The sequence below is a fragment of the Chiloscyllium plagiosum genome, unplaced genomic scaffold (genome assembly GCF_037043375.1).
Source record: "Chiloscyllium plagiosum isolate Xiang-an unplaced genomic scaffold, Cpla_swu_hap1 HiC_scaffold_24, whole genome shotgun sequence".
In the NCBI taxonomy this organism is placed as follows: domain Eukaryota; kingdom Metazoa; phylum Chordata; class Chondrichthyes; order Orectolobiformes; family Hemiscylliidae; genus Chiloscyllium; species Chiloscyllium plagiosum.
The window spans coordinates 46,003,532-46,021,861 of NW_028270162.1; positions in this window are offsets into that span (position 1 = coordinate 46,003,532).

Here is an 18,330-nt window from a genome sequence, read left to right on the forward strand (position 1 = left end):
GAGAACTCATATTCTCTTGGTGACAGAGCCTTCAATTACCTTGAATCAAAACCATCCCCGTACCTCCATTATTGTAACTCACTTTCCTCCTTTCAGACATTCCTTAAACCTACCTCTTTGACCTAACTTTTGGTCATCTACCTAAAATCTCCTGTCATGACTCCATGTCATGCTTTGCGCCACTTTGTCAAGACCATTCAGGATCTTATACACTTCAATTAAGTCACCTATCAATCTTCTAAACTCCTGTGAAATCAAGCCCAGTCCTTCCAATCTTTCCCCATATTGAATAAAAAAGCATACCTTTTTATAAATTCAAAACTCTGTTATGCCAACTTCATTTGTGAAAGGAGAGGAACTTATTCACCCCTTCAGGTTTGGTCGTAATGTAGCCATTTGCTGCGTAAATCATCTTTTGTAAAGACATTCTGTAAGTAGACAATGGTACAGAATGCGATGTTCATTGTTGTACCATACAAACTGGATAACTGCAATGACTCACTCTTTGACGAATGCTGGATACTCAAAATAAAAGTTCTGATGAAGTGTTGGCTCCGTTTCTCACTCCACTGATGCTGCCTGACCTGCTGAGCATTTCCAGCACCAAACTGCTGGGAGATAGAAAGGTTGCCACAGCAGCAACTACTGGAGGGAGGACTGAATCATTCTAGTCCTTTCACATGGACTTCACTGAACACAAACAGGCTATTCAGCCCAACTCATCTGTGCTGGTGTTTGTGCTCCACATGAATCGATAATCATTGACTAGCTGCAGTATAGAAAGAGGTTGTTCAGCCCATCATGTCCATGCCTCCAAGAACAGTTTAGTTGTTCCTGAACCCCATCTTCTCTCCATACTTGGTGTTGGTCAAAAACATCCTCCTAACTATTCAGTCCCATTTTCCCTTTCAACTGTTTTATCTTCAAGACTTAATTGAATTCCTTTCTGAAAGCTACAATTGAAACTGGCTTCATCACACTCTTTGATATTGCATTCCAGATTCAAACTATTCGGTGCATAAAAATGTTTTGTCGGCTTTAAATATTTTTGTCAATCATTTTGTTTTGTGTTCTCTCATTCTTGGCTCATCTTCCAATAGGATCAGTTTATCCTATTTACCCAGTTCTCATGATCTTGAAATGTTCTATTATAATACTCAGTGTCTCTATTTATAAAGCCTTGGATCCTGTATGCCTCTTTAAGCACTGCCAGATTTGAGCACATATAGACTCAGGCCTCTGTATTCCTGCACCCCTTTTAGAATTGTGTTGTTTTGTTTTTGTTATCTCCCCTTGTTCTTCCTATCAAATGTATTCCTTCACACTTCTCTCCATTAAATTTCCTATGTATATCCATTATACCTGTTTACATACTATTGAAATCTATCACCATTGTAATCACTCTCACTATTGCTACCACTATCAATATTGTTATCATTAGAGCTAACACCATCACTCCTGTCAGCACTATTGCCATCACTATCACTATTGCTAAACTTATTGCCATCACTATTGTTATCACTATCACTGTCACTATTGTTATCGTTGTTCTCCCTATCACTACTACTATCTCTGTTGTTATCACCAACACTATCATTGTTGTTATCACTGTCACTGTTGATATTATTATTGCTATCACAATTGCTATCATGATTGTTATCACTCCTATCAATATTGTTATCCCTACTGCTGTCACTATTATTATCACCCTCCCTATCACTACTGGTATCACCATCACGGATGTGTAGGTGCCGGTGTTGGACTGGGGTGAACAAAGTCAAAAATCTCATGACACTGGGCTATAGTCCAACAGGTTTACCTGAAACCACAACCTTTTGGAGTTCCACTCCTTCTTCAGGTAGCTGTGGCTCAGTGGTTAGCACTCCTACCTCACAGCACTGGGGACCTGGGTTTCATTCCAGCCTTGTGGAGTTTTCACATGCTCCCTGTGCCTCTGTGGATTTTCTCTGGGTGCTCCAGTTTCCTCCCACAGTTGAAGGATCTGCAGGTTAGATGGATTAGCCATGCTAAGTTGTCCATAGTGCCTAGGGAGGTGGAGGTGAGGTGGGCTAGCGCTGAAAAGCTGAGATAGGATGGGGCTGGGTGAGATGCTTTTTGGGGGGTGTCAGTCCAGACTTGATGGGCCAAATGGCCTCTATCTGCACTGTAGAGATTCTATGATCACTGTAGCCCTCAATATCATTATCACTATTATTGTCACTATCACTAGTGATATCACAATCGCTATCCTGCTCTAAATTCACAATTGCTATGACCAGTTGAGAAATGAACTAGCTACCTTCTTTTCCCATGTCTTGTTTGATAGTAACAGGATTTTGAATTTTAAAAGGTTATGGTGCCTCTTCAGTCTATACTTGACTATGTGCCAATGTGTACAAAAGAGTAGCCCAAAAGAGTTTCGCTAAATGAGAAAGTAAAGGATTTAATTTGTTGTGCTAAAATCCACTCAGGTAAAAACATTAAAAAGGTGTCCACTCTCAGGCCAACCACTTTATCCCCAGTTCCAGGATTTGTTAATTGACAAATTCAAGAGTTCACAATGGGGTGGATGTTTCAAAAATACTCTTTACATGATAGGACATGGAAATTACGTCCAAGATGGCGAACCCCACAAGTCCAGGCCTATTCACCCCAACACTTCTGCTGTCCCACAGCTGATCATGTCATTTTCAGAAGAGCATACAAGCAGGAACAAAATTAACAAATAAAGCCTCTCCAAACTGCTCTGCCATTCAATAAAATCACAGTTCATTTTTTACTTCAATTCTATATTCCTGTCCTATCCCACAACTATTCCCTCTCTTAGGTTCCACAATCTGTTATCACCATCTGTGATTGGCATCTGGTTATATCTGGCATTTGGGTAGATAGAGACTGTAGGAGTCCCTATTATGGATAAACATTTCCTTTTATTGAACATTGCTTCCTAACTCTATATATGATCAGATACACAAAGCTTCTACATCGAAATATCTCCCAGTGGTTCTGGCAGTCATGAAATCTAACACAAGTGATGCTATCGACTACCTTACTTACATACCCAAATTAACCCATAACACTACACAAAATTCTATCAATCTCAGACTTAACCCAAAAACTGAGCATCCATAGTAATCTCAGGTTGAGAATTCCAAAGATTAGAAGGCCAGTAAAAACTTACTACTGCTGCAACATTAGAGTTTCCCATGGACCTATGACTCTGTCCATGACCCATATCCTGTGAACCAGAATCAAGATAGTATTTGAATGACTTACTGGTGGAAATTAAAGGAGGATAGGGCTGCTGCTTGTCTCAGATATCACTCGAAAGTGGCTCCTTGGGTAGGTGGCCAAGCATATCTGGATCTTTCCATTAGCAGTTGACCTCTGGCTGAACCTCGCTGGGAGAACACCTCTGTCTGCCTTCAAGGAAATTCAGCCTTCAGGCAATTGGCTTTGTGCTGCAATCTTTATGTGTTAATCAGATAATCATGTAACATTATTTATTTATTCATAAGCACTGGCAAAGATGATCAAACAACACTAGAAGGTTCTATGTATCACTTACCTGCTGCACTCTCAGCTCTGAGTCAGAAGCTTCTGGGTTCAAGTTCCACTCTGGGGATCCATACTTTCTTAATATCTGGTACGTAGTTCTCCTTAGCAATTTTGCATTCCCCTTTATCCCACTGACTTTCCCAATGACAAAAATCGCTTATTTTTGTTTACCTGGTCTCAAGTCACTCTCCAACTGCACTGTCATCCCACCCTCCTCAGTCCCAGAAAAAAATAACTATCTCACATCTTTCTTTGGTAATTCCGGACCCCAATTTCTCTGTTCCATCATCAGTCTTCAACCCTGCAGTTTCGACTTCTCCACTGAGGTCACATCTCTCCCTGTCATTAAGTACTCATGTAATTAATGGCTCCTCGCTATTGGAACCATTTTCAGACCTTAAGCAGCATAACTTCTGCTGTATAAATTCCACAGTTGTGAGGAAATACAGCTCCAAGGAAAGATGAAAATAGCTTTTGCTTTTCATCTGGACGGGGCGGGGGGGGGTGGGGGCAATGTTTAAGTGAAAGGAACAGGACAGATATAAGTTCCATCCATTGAAATGTTATGAATTTAAGGGTGAGCATAAATGATTCCAGAACAGAGTTGTGCTAAAAAAGAAGTCGACACTCAGTGGTTAGGGCAGAAACCATCTCAATATTATAAAACCGCCCTTAACAGTTTTGTAAGTTTCTTTTGTTTGTATTTAGACCTAACAAGCAAATACTTTTAAGGCAGAGTTATAAATCCGTTCTATCGAATCAGCAATTCACTAGTTGTGTTAAAAATGAAAGAAAATCCATTGTTTTCTGTCACTAGTTTTGTTCTCGTTAAACTGAGGAAAATATAGCTCTCAAATGATTATAGACTTAGCAATGGGTAGGTGAGGCAAAACACATTATTTGATTATCAGCAGCAGCTGACTTTCAATCAAGGTGTGCGTGAAAATATTTATCTTATTCTAATGGATGTGAACTTGAAGAGATTGAAGTGACCTATTTTGTTGATTAATTATTTATTGACTTAAAGTCAAAGTGTGAGCAGAGCTAATCATTTTGTAATTAATTGCCTTTTGACTGACATATGAAGTAAACATTTCAGTTAATAATTTATCCACTTGAAGCTGAAATGCCAATGAAAAGGAAAGAGATCTTTCATGATTTAATGGCTTTGAGCCAACCCATAAAGAAAACCTGATTAAGAATTTATTGGCTTCAAGCATGAACTTTTTCTTTTAACTTCATACTTGAAGGAGTCAAGTAAAGGGGAGAAGAATCTTAATAATTAATTGGCTGGAGACAGGTCTCTATGATAAACCTATTTAGGATTAAAATATTGGAAAGGAAGTCCCCAGCAAGAGTCTAACTAGAAGAAGTTCACGCAACATGATGGTCTAGTGGTTAGCACTGCTGTCTCATAGTACCAGGGTTCAATCCCAACCTTAGACACCTATCTGTGAGGAGTTTGCACATTCTCCCTGTGTCTACATAGGTTGGGGTGCTCCAGTTTCCTCCCACAATCACAAAAGATGTGCAGGTTAAGTGAATTAGCCATGCTAAATTGCCCATAGTGTTCAGGGATGTGTAGGTTAAGTGCTTTAGTCAAACATAGGGGAATGGGTCTGGGTGGGATTATTTGTTGGGCTGAAGGGCCTGTTTCCACACTGTAGGGATTCTAATTCAACAAGTTCAATTGCATATGAGATATTAAAACTTGACCAAAGTTTAGCCCTGTACTCAAATAAAAGCAAATTGCTAGGGATCTGAAACAAAAACTGATCATGCTGTCGAAACTTAGCAGGTTTGGCAGTAGCTATGGAGATACAAATAGAGTTAACATTTCTAGTCCAGAATTAACTTTGAAAGAAGAGCCATTCCAAGCTCAGAATGTTAACTCTTGTTTTTCACTCCACAGACATAGCCAGACAGGCTGATTTTCCCCAGCACTTTCCACTCATAATTGAGGCAAACATCTTCCTCAACGGATGTAGGCCTCAATGCCTCCTTTTTCAAAAAGGTGTTGATATCAGAGATCCAGCAGGAATGGGCATGTGAGCTTTCAGGTCCCATAGCTTCTCATGAATGGGACGGCCAAGTGAGAAGCCCAGATGGGGCTATTTTCCCTGAAGTGTCGTAGGCTAAGTGGTGAGTTTATAGAGGTTTTTGAAATCATGAGAGGCGTGGATAGATTAGATTAGATTACATTACAGTGTGGAAACAGGCTCTTCGGCCCAACAAGTCCACACCGACCCGCCGAAGCGCAACCCACCCATACCCCTACATATACCCCTTATCTAACACTACGGGCAATTTAGCATGGCCAATTCACCTGACCTGCACATCTTTGGACTGTGGGAGGAAACCGGAGCACCCGGAGGAAACCCACGCAGACACGGGGAGAATGTGCAGGTTTTTTCCCCAGAGTGGGGGAGTCCAAAACTAGAGGGCATAGGTGAGAGAAGAAGGATTTGAAAAGGACCCAAGGGGCAATTCTTTCACACAGAGGGTGGTACGTGTATGGAATGAGCTGCCGCAGGAAGTGGTGGAGGCTGGTACAATTACAACATTCAAAAGGCATCTCGTTGGGTATATGAATAAGAAGGGTGTAGAGGGATATGGACCAAATGTTGACAACTGGGACCAGGTCAGATTGGGATGTCTGGTTGGTGTTGGACAGAAGGGTCTGTTTCCATGCTGTATGACTTTATGATTCTATAAAAGGAGACTCAAAGGATACTTATTGGAATACTAAACTCTCATTGGCTGGAAATGTTATCTCCATTCCTGAAAAGACCCAGTTACAGAAATCCCTTATACACAGACAACCCCATGTCATTTGACCATTGGTCACTCTCAGATTCGACAGTCATCTTTTCATTGGTGGCTCTGTTTTGAACCTGAATGGTGCTAAATGCCTGTTAGGTAAAAGAATTGTAATGTACACTTGGCTGTACTCTAGGTATGATACAGTGTTGAATCAGATTTTAATTAGCAGGGATCTGTGAAAGCAAACTCAACACTTAGACATAGATTCAAAATCAACCTTGAACTGAAAAACATTCAGTCTTTATTAAAAGAAACACCACATGCAGTTTTTCTTGGCTAAAAAACATAAGAGAGGGAGAAACCAAAGGATCCCAGCACTCCAAGTTTTTTTGCACCTTTACAAAAGAAAGAGTAGCATTTATGTACTTTAAAATATGTTGAGAAGTGATAGATTATGATGAAATGTTTAACATCTATAACACTGAACTTTGCCTTATTGGTTTCTCAAAACATCAAGCATTCACGTCATTCCATAACTTTGTTTCTGTGTACGGACGTTTTGTTTAGGCTAAAATCTGCAGTTCAAAATATGCGAGGAGCCGTTACAAGGTTAGAGATTTTGTATGCATTCAGCCTGTTTATTGTCTTTCACCTTTTGTCTCAGTCCTTTCTAACTTATTGATCTATAACTCGAGAGTTGGCCAATTTTTCCCATCATGCAACATTATATGTTCGCCACATTATGACAACAGTAAGGAGTTTTCTATTCAAATTAGTGCAGGCTTCTTAAAACTGGGCACCAGGCTACACCTCTGATTTGTCAGGAATGTCTACAGGACAATGCTGCTTGACTTGAAGCCCTACTCAGCAAGAACAGCTCAACATTGATATCAGTGGGAAATTCTCATTGAAGCAATGACTGTAGGCAGAAACTTCTTATGAACAATATTGTGTGGCAGGGGAATGTATAGTGTAGAGGGGGTGGCAGTGATAACACCTCGTTACTATCTAATGTCTTTCTACATTATTCCTGGAAGCTTCAAGCTACTTCTAGACCCCAGGCAGCATGCTGCTACACTGCCACGTTTGTGCCCTAATCAAGCATTTTTCATTTGGCAGCCATTTAGAAGTATCTTGTTTCCAAAAACATACTTAATTCATAAAAACTATCCAATTACATTGCATGGCCTATGACAAAGTTGGCATTACTCTTTGGTAGCCAGCCCTTTAATATTGTCAGCTATTACGTTTACACATCGAGTTAATATTTATAATATCTGTTACATGCCAAAGCCCAAGGGATTTTTACCCAATTCCCAGCAACACTGTATACTATGTCTGAAAATCTTTAGGCAGTACCTTTCCTCTTTGCTTATTTGCAGTCCATGCTACACACTTTAGAGTGGCTCTCAATATGTAGCCCTGGACCTTGAAATATGCCAGTCCTATATACTGGAAAACCAGCAGATTTTGAGTAGACCCGTTTCTTTCCTCAAGTTAATGGTCACTGCCATGTAAAAGGTAATGGTGCAGTTTCTGGTTGTACTGTTGTTCTGACTCCAAAGCACAGCAATGTGAGACCTCTTCATGGAAATTGCCAACTCCACACGCATCAAAGGCTAAACTTTACCTGCAGCAAAGATCCACTCAGGTTTGAAACTCATTAGAGCTTCTTCATCCTTCACAAATTTAGGTATAATATTTTTAGTGTTGCAACTTTTCCATTGAAAACATATTAGCAATAAACACCTACTATCGGAGGGATGTTGTGAAACTTGAAAGGGTTCAGAAAAGATTTACAAGGATGTTGGCAGGGTTGGAGAGTTTGAGCTATAGGGAGAGGCTGAATAGGCTAGGGCTGTTTTCCCTGGAGCATTGGAGGCTGAGAGATGACCTTTGTAGAGGTTTAAAAAATCATGAGGGACGTGGATAAGGTAAATGGGTCTTTTCCCTGGGTTGGGGGAGTCCAGAACTAGAGGCCATAGGTTTAAGGTGAGAGGGGAAAGATTTAAAAGAGACCTAAGGAGCAACTTTTTTTCACCTAAGGGAGGTGCGAGTGTGGAATGAGCTGCCAGAAGAAGTGGTGGAGGCTGGTACAATTACACCATTTAAAAGGCATCTCGATGGGTATATGAACCACAGAAGGGTTTTGGCAAGATATGGGCCAAGTGCTGGCAAATGGGACTATATTACTTTAGGATATCTGGCTGGCATGGATGAGTTGGACTGAAGGGTCTGTTTCCGTGCTGTATGTCTCTACAACTCTACAGTTTAGCATCTATATAAATGCAGCACAGGCAGTCCTAACACAATCATTGCCAACAGTTCATCTGCCACCAACTGGTAATCTACTATAACTACAGCCTAGGTCGTGGTCACACAATTTAATGAAATACTTCAGCAAGAATTTAATCTCCTGAAAGTGTAGCCCAAAGTTTGCACAAAGTTGTCCCTTGCAGAGGAAGTAAAAAGGATAAATCATTACTTTATTATGGGACATAAAATTGAGACATACAATAAAACAGTTTCTTATTAAACCTTTCATGGCCTCCATTCCAACATGACCTTCCTTTTTGTTCTTACAAAATCCTCTTACATGTGCAAAATCTTGTACATCTCTAATTAGTCCCAGTTCTGATGCGTGGTGATCACATTGTAAACCAGGGCCCTGTTGCTCTATCAGGTAAATATGGGTCAATCCCACAGCACTTTTCAAAGAAGAGTAGGAGAGTTCTCCGGAGTACCTAAGCCAGCAATTGCCCTTTAACTAAATCACTGAAACGTTATTATCACATTCTTTCACCATCACTCTTTTCCATTTGTTCAAAATCGGTTATATTTCCCCCGTTCTGATGAAAGGACACAGGCCTGAAATGTTAACTCTGTTTCCTGTCTCCATGAACACTACCACTCCTCCTGTGTATTTACAACATTTTCTGCTTTAATATTTATGAAGTACCTGACCTATTATGTACACAGACTGATGCAAAATGGACTACAAAAATTTCTCTGTTTTAGGCATGAAAGTTTATACAAGCTGAACAAGGCTGGTTACATCTAAACTGAAAAATGTGTTGCTGGAAAAGCGCAACAGGTCAGGCAGCATCCAAGGAGCAGGAGAATCGACGTTTTGGGCATAAGCCCTTCTTCAGGTTTTTCAGCTCTGATCTCCAGCATCTGCAGTCCTCACTTTCTCCTGGTTACATCTAAATGCTTGTCATAAACTATATATTACTACAGTGTTTACTAGGTTCCTATCTAATTAGTTACTTTAAAATGCAAGTTATGTTCAGGTTGCTCAACACCTATTAAACATTAATACTCTAACTGCACAATTGTGCTCCAGTGTCTCACGAGTAGTAATTGGCCATGGGTCTATGGATTCACCTGATTCAATGTATTTCTAACACCTTGGGCCATCCAGTGCTCACATCTACCTCGAGTCTGTATTCAGCATATCACCAGTGACCCTTGATGCTCATTGCTTCCGGGCCACTATTCTTGGCCTTCTCATTTCTAGAAAGAGAGCCCAGGGCTTTTCGTTTTTTTCCTGCTAAGTATGCCCTGTCATTTCTGGAGTCATTTTCTGACTCATTTTGGCAGCTTTTCGGTGAGGTAGAGCGCTCCCACCAATTGTCTTTTCAATACAAGGGCTCATGGCATGTTCAGTTAGTAATGTTCAGTTAGAGGATGAACCAGTTGTGAGTCTTAACAAAAAGAGGCATTTGGTATTGACATAAAGATCTAGTTTTACTGAATAAAATCAACAGGTACAAAGTTACACTGGATGATCAGATATAGCTACTCATACTGTTAAAAGCCAGAGATGACATATCTGACCCCACCAGGATTTTGAGTTAGACTCCCCACTTGTCCACCTAATGTTGTGTGACATAATCAAATTGGGTGCAGACTAATGCTTCCTCCAGCATTAACTCTTTCAGAACTATTACCTTGCACAACAGTACATGACTTATTAGACGAGGTCCAGACTGTTGTGATGAAAACTATTTTTCTTGTATTCTTTTTCTATTTGGTAAATCAGCAAGCTGTAAAAGTCATAACTGTCTGGGAACTTAGCGTTTCAATATTAATTACATGCAATTTTGTCTGGGAACAAGGGTGGGACTTGCTGCAAGGTTTTCATAAGTCACACAGAATTGTTTAGTGATAATTGAATATTCGATAATTATAGGCAGCTAGATGGAGAAAGTTGGAAAAGGAGGTTGATACCTTTGGGCTGCTATTCAATAAGCTAATTAGGAAGATGGTGAAGAGGCTCCATCCATAAAAAATTCTTTTGCAACAGGCTCTGTGTGGTTAAGATTCAGGAAATATCTTGAGGGCCAGCAGCTACAGCTAAGTGTTGCAGTTAGGGCTTTGGAAAATCCCTTAGGAAGCATGTCCCATTAATAATTCAATGTAACTGAGTCCAAGGGTTGGAGGGAGCCCATAAGCATATTCACTTTGTGCATCCAACCCAAATCAGATCTCAGAGAAGTAGAGAGGGAGGATTGGTTTGGCAAAACTAGCTACCTGGAACAAGTTGAAATTATGCTTGTGAATGGGTTCTGGTGAGCAGTTTCCCAAATCTAGGGAAGCTCATTCCCAGTTGGGTGAGTGAACTACCAGAATGTGAACAAAGTTAAAAATCACACAACACAAGGTTATAATCCAACAGATTTAATTGGAAGCACTAGCTTTCTGAGCGCCCGCTCCTTCATCAGGTGGTTGTGGAGGACACAATTGTAAGACACAAAATTTATAGCAAAAGTTTACAGTGTGATGTAACTGAAATTATACATTGAAAAATACCTTGATTGTTTATTGAGTCTTTCATCTGTTAGAATACTATGATAGTTTCACTTCTTTTATATGTAAATCACAAAACGTTTTTTTAAAAGTTACATTCTCAGGTTAACTGTAAAAATTGGTGTCAGCCAGATAATATTTTGAAGGCATTAGCCCCCTGTGTTGCCTGTCTGTGCCATTATGTTTAGACTAGTGCTTAGTTAGTGCTTCCAATTAAACCTGTTGGACTATAACCTGGTGTTGTGTGATTTTTAACTTTGTACACCCCAGTCCAACACCGACATCTCCAAAGAATGTGAACAGTCATTGAGACAGTCCATGATGGAGCAGCTTTTGAGGAGTTCCAAAGCTAGGTCTTCACCCATGAAGAATTGGAATCCTTTGTGAAAGTCTAAATGAATTTGGTGACCCACAGTCAGTAACTTCATGTGGTTTGCTAGGAAATACAATTTGACCTAATTTGCTATTTAAAGTGCTCTGTGAGGTATTCAATAAACTTAAGATTGTTACCCATATTTACCTCAGATTAGTTTGAAGTGGGTATTCATACTGAGCCTCCAGAGAGTAACCCACTCAAACCCCTAACTAATGCACATTATGGGCAATAACCTGCATATCTTTATATTGAGGAAAACCACAGAGAATGTGAAAGCTCCACACAGACAGTCACCCCACGCTGGAATCGAACCCTGGTGCTATGAGGCAGCAGTGCTAACCACTGAGCCACCCCACCACTTGTATATGTAGTATATTGTTGATCCCAAAACTTGGAATCTTGTTTTAGTCCCTTACCTGTAATCTCACATTTCTGTTTTAGTTGAATAATTATTGGTCACTAGACAGATTCAACATAAATTTGGTGATATGGTCTGTATTCAAAGTGTGCTCTAAACAAGATTCAACACAAGTTAAACATCACTCAACATCATTACTGAACAAATGTGTGAATGAATAGCTTGTATTTATACCCTGTAGACCTAATTAGTTTCTTTTTTAGCTTTATTGATTATTATTGTGTTGCAGATTGGAGGACCTTGCTCAGATCAAATTAGCTGCTGTGTCTCCGAATTACAACAGTGATAATGCTTCATAAGTACATCAATTGTTTATGAAGCACCAGGGGATGCCCTGAAGGATTAAGAAACATCACCTTAATATCAAGACATTTTCTTTGATATGAATGCATTGGTCCAGCATCACTATTCATTAATAATTAGGACAATAACATCAATTTTAAAGGACTAATTTTTACTTATCAAATTTGGTGTAATGGCTTCTGAATTGTGTTTGGTAGATTTACTGAACCATTAACACCCTGGAAAGACAAGTCTGAGGTTGTGGAGTGAGCTGGAGCCATCCTTGAGGTCTCACAAAATTGTACTAAGGCAGTGACAACACAGACACTTTTACTCAATCATGGCTGTCCTACCATCCCCTTCAATTTACCTTACAACCTAATATTGCACAGTTAATTAATTGAAGCATAGACCTCAACAAAACTGATTGCCCGAATGTTGCAGTTGATGTATAAATAGACATAAGATCCAACTTTGTCACAGTGTACAATTGTGAGCATCAGATTGGATACCAATTTCAAAGGAAAATGTTTTTGGCTGTACAATGAGCAGCTGATCCAATATCAATCATTTAACACCATTGCCAGAAGATAAGTTCTTCCAAAAAAGCAAGGAAATTATCACAGTGGCTGAACTCTCAGACATGTTTGGTATAACTAGTCCTGGAAAGTGACAAAGTACAAAGAGCATATTATTGCAAAGGACACAAAGATTAGTGGAAATATAAACACAGAAACATAGAAAATAGGAGCAAGGGTAGGCCATTCAGCCCTTCAAGTTTGGTCCACCAATCAATATGATCATGGCTGGTCCCATTCTCGATTTTTCCCTCATCCTTTGACCCCTTTAGCCCATGTAACTGTATCTAACTCATTCTTGAAAATATTCAGCTTTTTGGCCTTAATTGCTTTCTGTGGCAGAGATTTGAACAGGCTCATCATTCTTTGGGTGAAGAGTTTTCAGTAAGAATGTAAGCTGTAGGGAGACTCAAGGAGGTAGAAAGAGCTTTACTTAGTCTTAAGTGAATGAGTAACAAGCTGTACGATGCAGTACAATTTGGGAAAATGTGAGGCTATCTACTTTGAGAGAAAAGATAGAAAAGCAAAATATTATTCAAACCGAACAGAACTTGTAACTGTCAATCTTCAGAGAGACGTGAAATAGGACTTTAGTACAGAGATACAGCAAGTAGCTGGGAAGGTAGCCTTTATTGCAAGGGAATTGAAGTCCTAAAGTAAGGAGGCTTTACTACGATTTTCAGGGCTTTCATGGGACCACATCTGAGTACTGTGTACATTTTTGGTCTCCATATTTAAAAACAGAGCTAATACAGAAAAGATTAACTAGGTTGAGTCCTGAGATGACAGGATAACCTAATTGACAGGGTAGACACTAATAGACTGGTTCCCTTAGCTAAGGAATCGAGAAAATGAGGATAAACCTCAGGATAGAGGATCAATAATTTAAGATGGAAATATAAAGAGGAATTATTTCACTCAAAGGATTGTGAATGTTTTGATTTGCTGTCCCCTACACGGTGAGACTGGTCATTATTACCTTCAGCTGACTCCTGATTCTGACTATGGATTATGAGATTCTGCGAAAGGTCTTCGTGTGACTCAATAAGGTAAATGGGCAGGACATCTCAGAGCTAGTGTGATCCGGAATACACGAGTTAATGCTTCAGCTTTCTTCTCCTCTTCTTTAAGGTGTTATGCTTCAAAGCTTGATCAGCAAGTCACCATTTATTGGCAGCAAGACATCTTTAGTCATTAATGTCAATCAATACAGGCATTGTTCAAGGATAGCTTCAGAATGTCTTTGTCCTCTCCTGGAATGTTGACTATTGAGATAAAACAGGACCTGGTGGGGGAGACACAATGTCCAGTCCATTGCAGCAGTTTTGCCCGAAAGCTTTTGAAGCTGGCTTCATGTCAGTCACAAGCATTTCTTCAAAACTCCTCCCACTGAATCCAAGAGATGGATTTGAGGCAATGCTGGTGGAATTGCTCTTCTGTATTGCTAATTCTCCATCAAGGTATCACTGCAGTACAGGAGTGTGCTGATGGCATCTCCTTTATACACTAACTTAGTCGACTTGCAGAGGTCTTTAGTCTGAAACACCCGCTGCTGTGTTTTGGAGAAGGCTGAGCTGGGGCAGCTAATCCAATGTTGGACCTCCTTGTCAGCAGTAACTGCCAAACTATGGGAAGTGCTCAACATATTCTGGAATTTGTCCTTCAGTGTCTGTGGCTGACCAACTACAGGTTAATTTGAGTATTGTTTTCAACAGCATTCAAGCATAGGCCAAATTTCTTGTAAGCAGAATTAATTTGTTTTGGTCAGATGAGTAATGGTAGAATGCCTCCCCTCCCCTTCCACCACTCAGTTGACCACAACAGGACTGAGTTGAGGAAATATCTCTTCACTCAGAGGGTGGTCAGTCTGTGGAATTTGCTTCCATAGCAGGAGATAGAGACTGGGTCAACCGAGTATATTCAAGAAAGAGGTTTATAAATTTTTAGATGCTAAAGGCTTTGAGGGGAATGGCAATAAAGTGGGAATAAATGCTAGCCCAGCCAGTGATACCCATGTCCCAGAGTGATTTCTTGTCTCTTCCAGGAGATATAGTATTGGGACACGGTGCGAATCTATATATTATAGTATTGGTAACTCAATTGTGTGGGACAGGTTGGGTGGACCATTGATTGTTAATCTGTTAGCTTTTATTTATATTTTCCCTATTGGCCCCTTCTCTTTGGTGTATGTTTTCCTCCTCATCCCCAACCCCTTTCCCCCTTGCCACTCTTATGCACTCATTCAGTCATGGACCTACCTCAATCTGGTTGCAAATGTAGGAATCAACTGAGCACCACCACAAGTTGCAGAGATCAGTATCTGGCACATCCTCACTGATGTATCTGCTGGTAATTTACAGAGGACTCCATTTATAGCACTTGCATCAGAATGGAGTTAAAAGGTGTGACTTGGTCCAGCACAGCTGATACAGTGGGACGAGGACAAGGACAGGATGGATGGCAGTTATAGGAAAGGAGAAAAACCACAGATACAGCCAGGCAGATGAGTTACTTCCAGGAAAGGTGGGGGGTGGGGTGGAGGTGTGGGGTGGGGGGGGGGAGCAGTTAGTGCAGGAGTCTCCTGTGGCTATCCCCATCTCAAACAAGTATGCGGTTTTCGAAAATGTCAGGGGGTGATGGATTCTCAGCGGAATATATCATAAACAGCCAAGTTTCTGGTACCAAAACAGGCTCAAATGTAACAAGGGCGAAGTCAGGTTCCAAGTGATCAATTGTGATAGGGGATTCGCTAGTCAGAGGCACAGACAGATGTTTCTGTGGCCAGCAGCAAGACCTCAGAATGATATGTTGCCTCCCTGCTGCCAGGATCAAGACTGTCTCAGATGGGGTGCAGCTGTTCTCAAAGGGAGAGGGGCAAGCAGCAGGTCATTGTACACATTGGAACCAATGATATAGGAAGAGAAAAGGATGAGATTCTGAAGGGAAAATATAGGAAGTTGGGCTGGAATTTAAAAAGGAGGTCCTTGAATGTAGTAATATCTGGACTACTCCCGGTGCTACAAGCTAGTGAGGGTAGGAATAGAACAGATGAATCTATGGCTGAGGAGCTGGTACAGGGGATCATTGGAATCTTTTCAGGGATAGAAGAAGGACACCTGCAACCATAATTCTATTAGTTTCGAAAAGGTTATGGAAAAGGATAGACCAGATCTACCAGTTGAAATTGTAAATAGGAGAAAGGCCAATTTTGACGGTATTAGGCAAGAACATTCAAAATCTGATTGGGGGCAGATGTTCACAGGTAAAGGGATAGTTGGAAAATGGGAAGCCTTCAGAAATGAGATTTCGAAGGTCCAGAGACAGTATATTCTTGTTAGGGTGAAAGGAAAGGTTGATAGGTGTAGGGAATGCTGGATAACTGGAGAAGGTTTGGTTAAGAAAAAGAAGGAAGCATATGTCAGGTATAGACAGGAGAGATCGAGTGAATCCTTAGAAAAGTATACAGGCAGTAGGAGTATACTTAAGAAAGAAATCAGGAGGGCAAAAAGGGGACATGAGAAAGCTTTGACAAATAGAATTAAGGAGAATCCAAAGTGTTTTTACAAATACATTAAGGACAAAAGGGTAACTAGGGAGAGAATAGGGCCCCTCAAAGATCAGCAAGGACTTTGTGTGGAGCTGCAGGAGATGGGGAAGATACTAAACGAGTATTTTGCATCAGTGGTTATTGTGGATAAGGACATGGAAGATATAGAATGCAGGGAAATAAATGGTGACATCTTGCAAAATGTCCATATTACAGAGGAGGGAGTGCTGGATGTCTTGAAATGCATACAGGTGGATAAATTCTCAGGACCTCATCAGGTGTACCCTAGAACTCTGTGGGAAGCAAGGGAAGTGATTGCTGGGCCTCTTGCTTGCATATTTGTATCATCAATAATCACAGGTGCGGTGCCAGAAGACTGGAGGTTGGCTAACATGGTGCCACTGTTTAAGAAAGGTGGTAAGGAAAAGTCGGGGAACTATAGAACAGTGAGCCTGACATCATTGATGGGCGAGTGGTTGGAGGGAATCCTGAGGAACAGGATTTACATGTATTTGGAAAAGCAAGGACTGATTAGGGATAGTCAACATGGCTTTGTGCATGGAAAATCATGTCTCACAAACTTGATTAAGTTTTTTGAAAAAGTAACAGAAAAGGATTGATGAGGGCAGAGCGGTGGATGTGATCTATATGGACTTTAGTAAGGCGTTCGACAAGGTTCCTCATGGGAGACTGGTGAGCAAGGTTAGATCTCATGGAATGCAGGGAGAACTAGCCATTTGGATACAGAACTGACCCGAAGGTAGAAGACAGAGGGTAGTGGTGGAGGGTTGTTTTTCAGACTGGAGGCCTGTGACCAGTGGAGTGCCACAAGGATCCATGCTGGGTCCACTACTTTTCATCATTTATATAAATGATTTGGATATGAGCATATGAAGTACAGTTAGTAAGTTTGCAGATGACACCAAAATTGGAGATGTCTTGGACAAGAAGAATGTTATCTCAGATTACAATATGATCTTGATCAGATGGGCCAATGGGCTGAGGATGGCAGATGGAGTTTAATTTAGATAAATGCGAGGTGCTGCATTTTGGGAAAGCAAATCTTAGCAGGACTTATCCACCTAATGGTAAGGTCCTAGGAAGTGTTGCTGAACAAAGAGACCTTGGAATGCAGGTTCATAGCTCCTTGAAAATGGAGTCGCAGGTAGATAGGATAGTGAAGAAGGCATTTGGTATGCTTTCCTTTATTGGTCAGAGTATTGAGTACAGGAGTTGGGAGGTCATGTTGCGGCGTAGATAGGATACATAGACAAAATCTTTTCCCTAGGGTGGGGGAGTCCAGAACTAGAGGGTATTGGTTTAGGGAGAGAGGGGAAAGATCTAAAAGGGACCTGAGGATGGTGCTTGTATGGAATGAGCTTTCAGAGGAAGTGGTGGAAGCTGGTACAATTGGAATATTTAAAAGGCATCTGGATGTCTTTTAATAGAAAGGGTTTCGAGGTATACAGGCTAAGCACTGGCAAATGGGACTAGATTAGGTTGGGATATCTGGTCAGCATGGACAAGTTGGACGGAAAGGTCTGTTTCCATGCTGTATATTTCTATGACTCTAAAAGGTATCAGGATGGCTATATGAGCAGGAAGGGTTTAGAGGGATATGGGCCAAGTGCTGGCAAATGGGACTAGATTAGTTTAGGATAGATGGTCGGCATTGATGAGTTGGATCAAAGGGTCTGTTTCCGTGCTGTACATCTCTATGACTCTATCTGCTGCTCCTGTATGGCGAGGTGACAGAGATGAAAAATATGTTGCTGGAAAAGCGCAGCCGGTCAGGCAGCATCCAAGGAGCAAGAGAATCAATGTTTCGGGCATAAGCCTGAAGAAGTGCTTATGCCCGAAACATCGATTCTCTTGCTCCTTGGATGCTGCCTGACCTGCTGCACTTTTCCAGCAACACATTTTTCAGCTCTGATCTCCAGCATCTGCAGTCCTCACTTTCTCCGAGGTGACAGTGATAGTGAGTTTCGAAGATGTT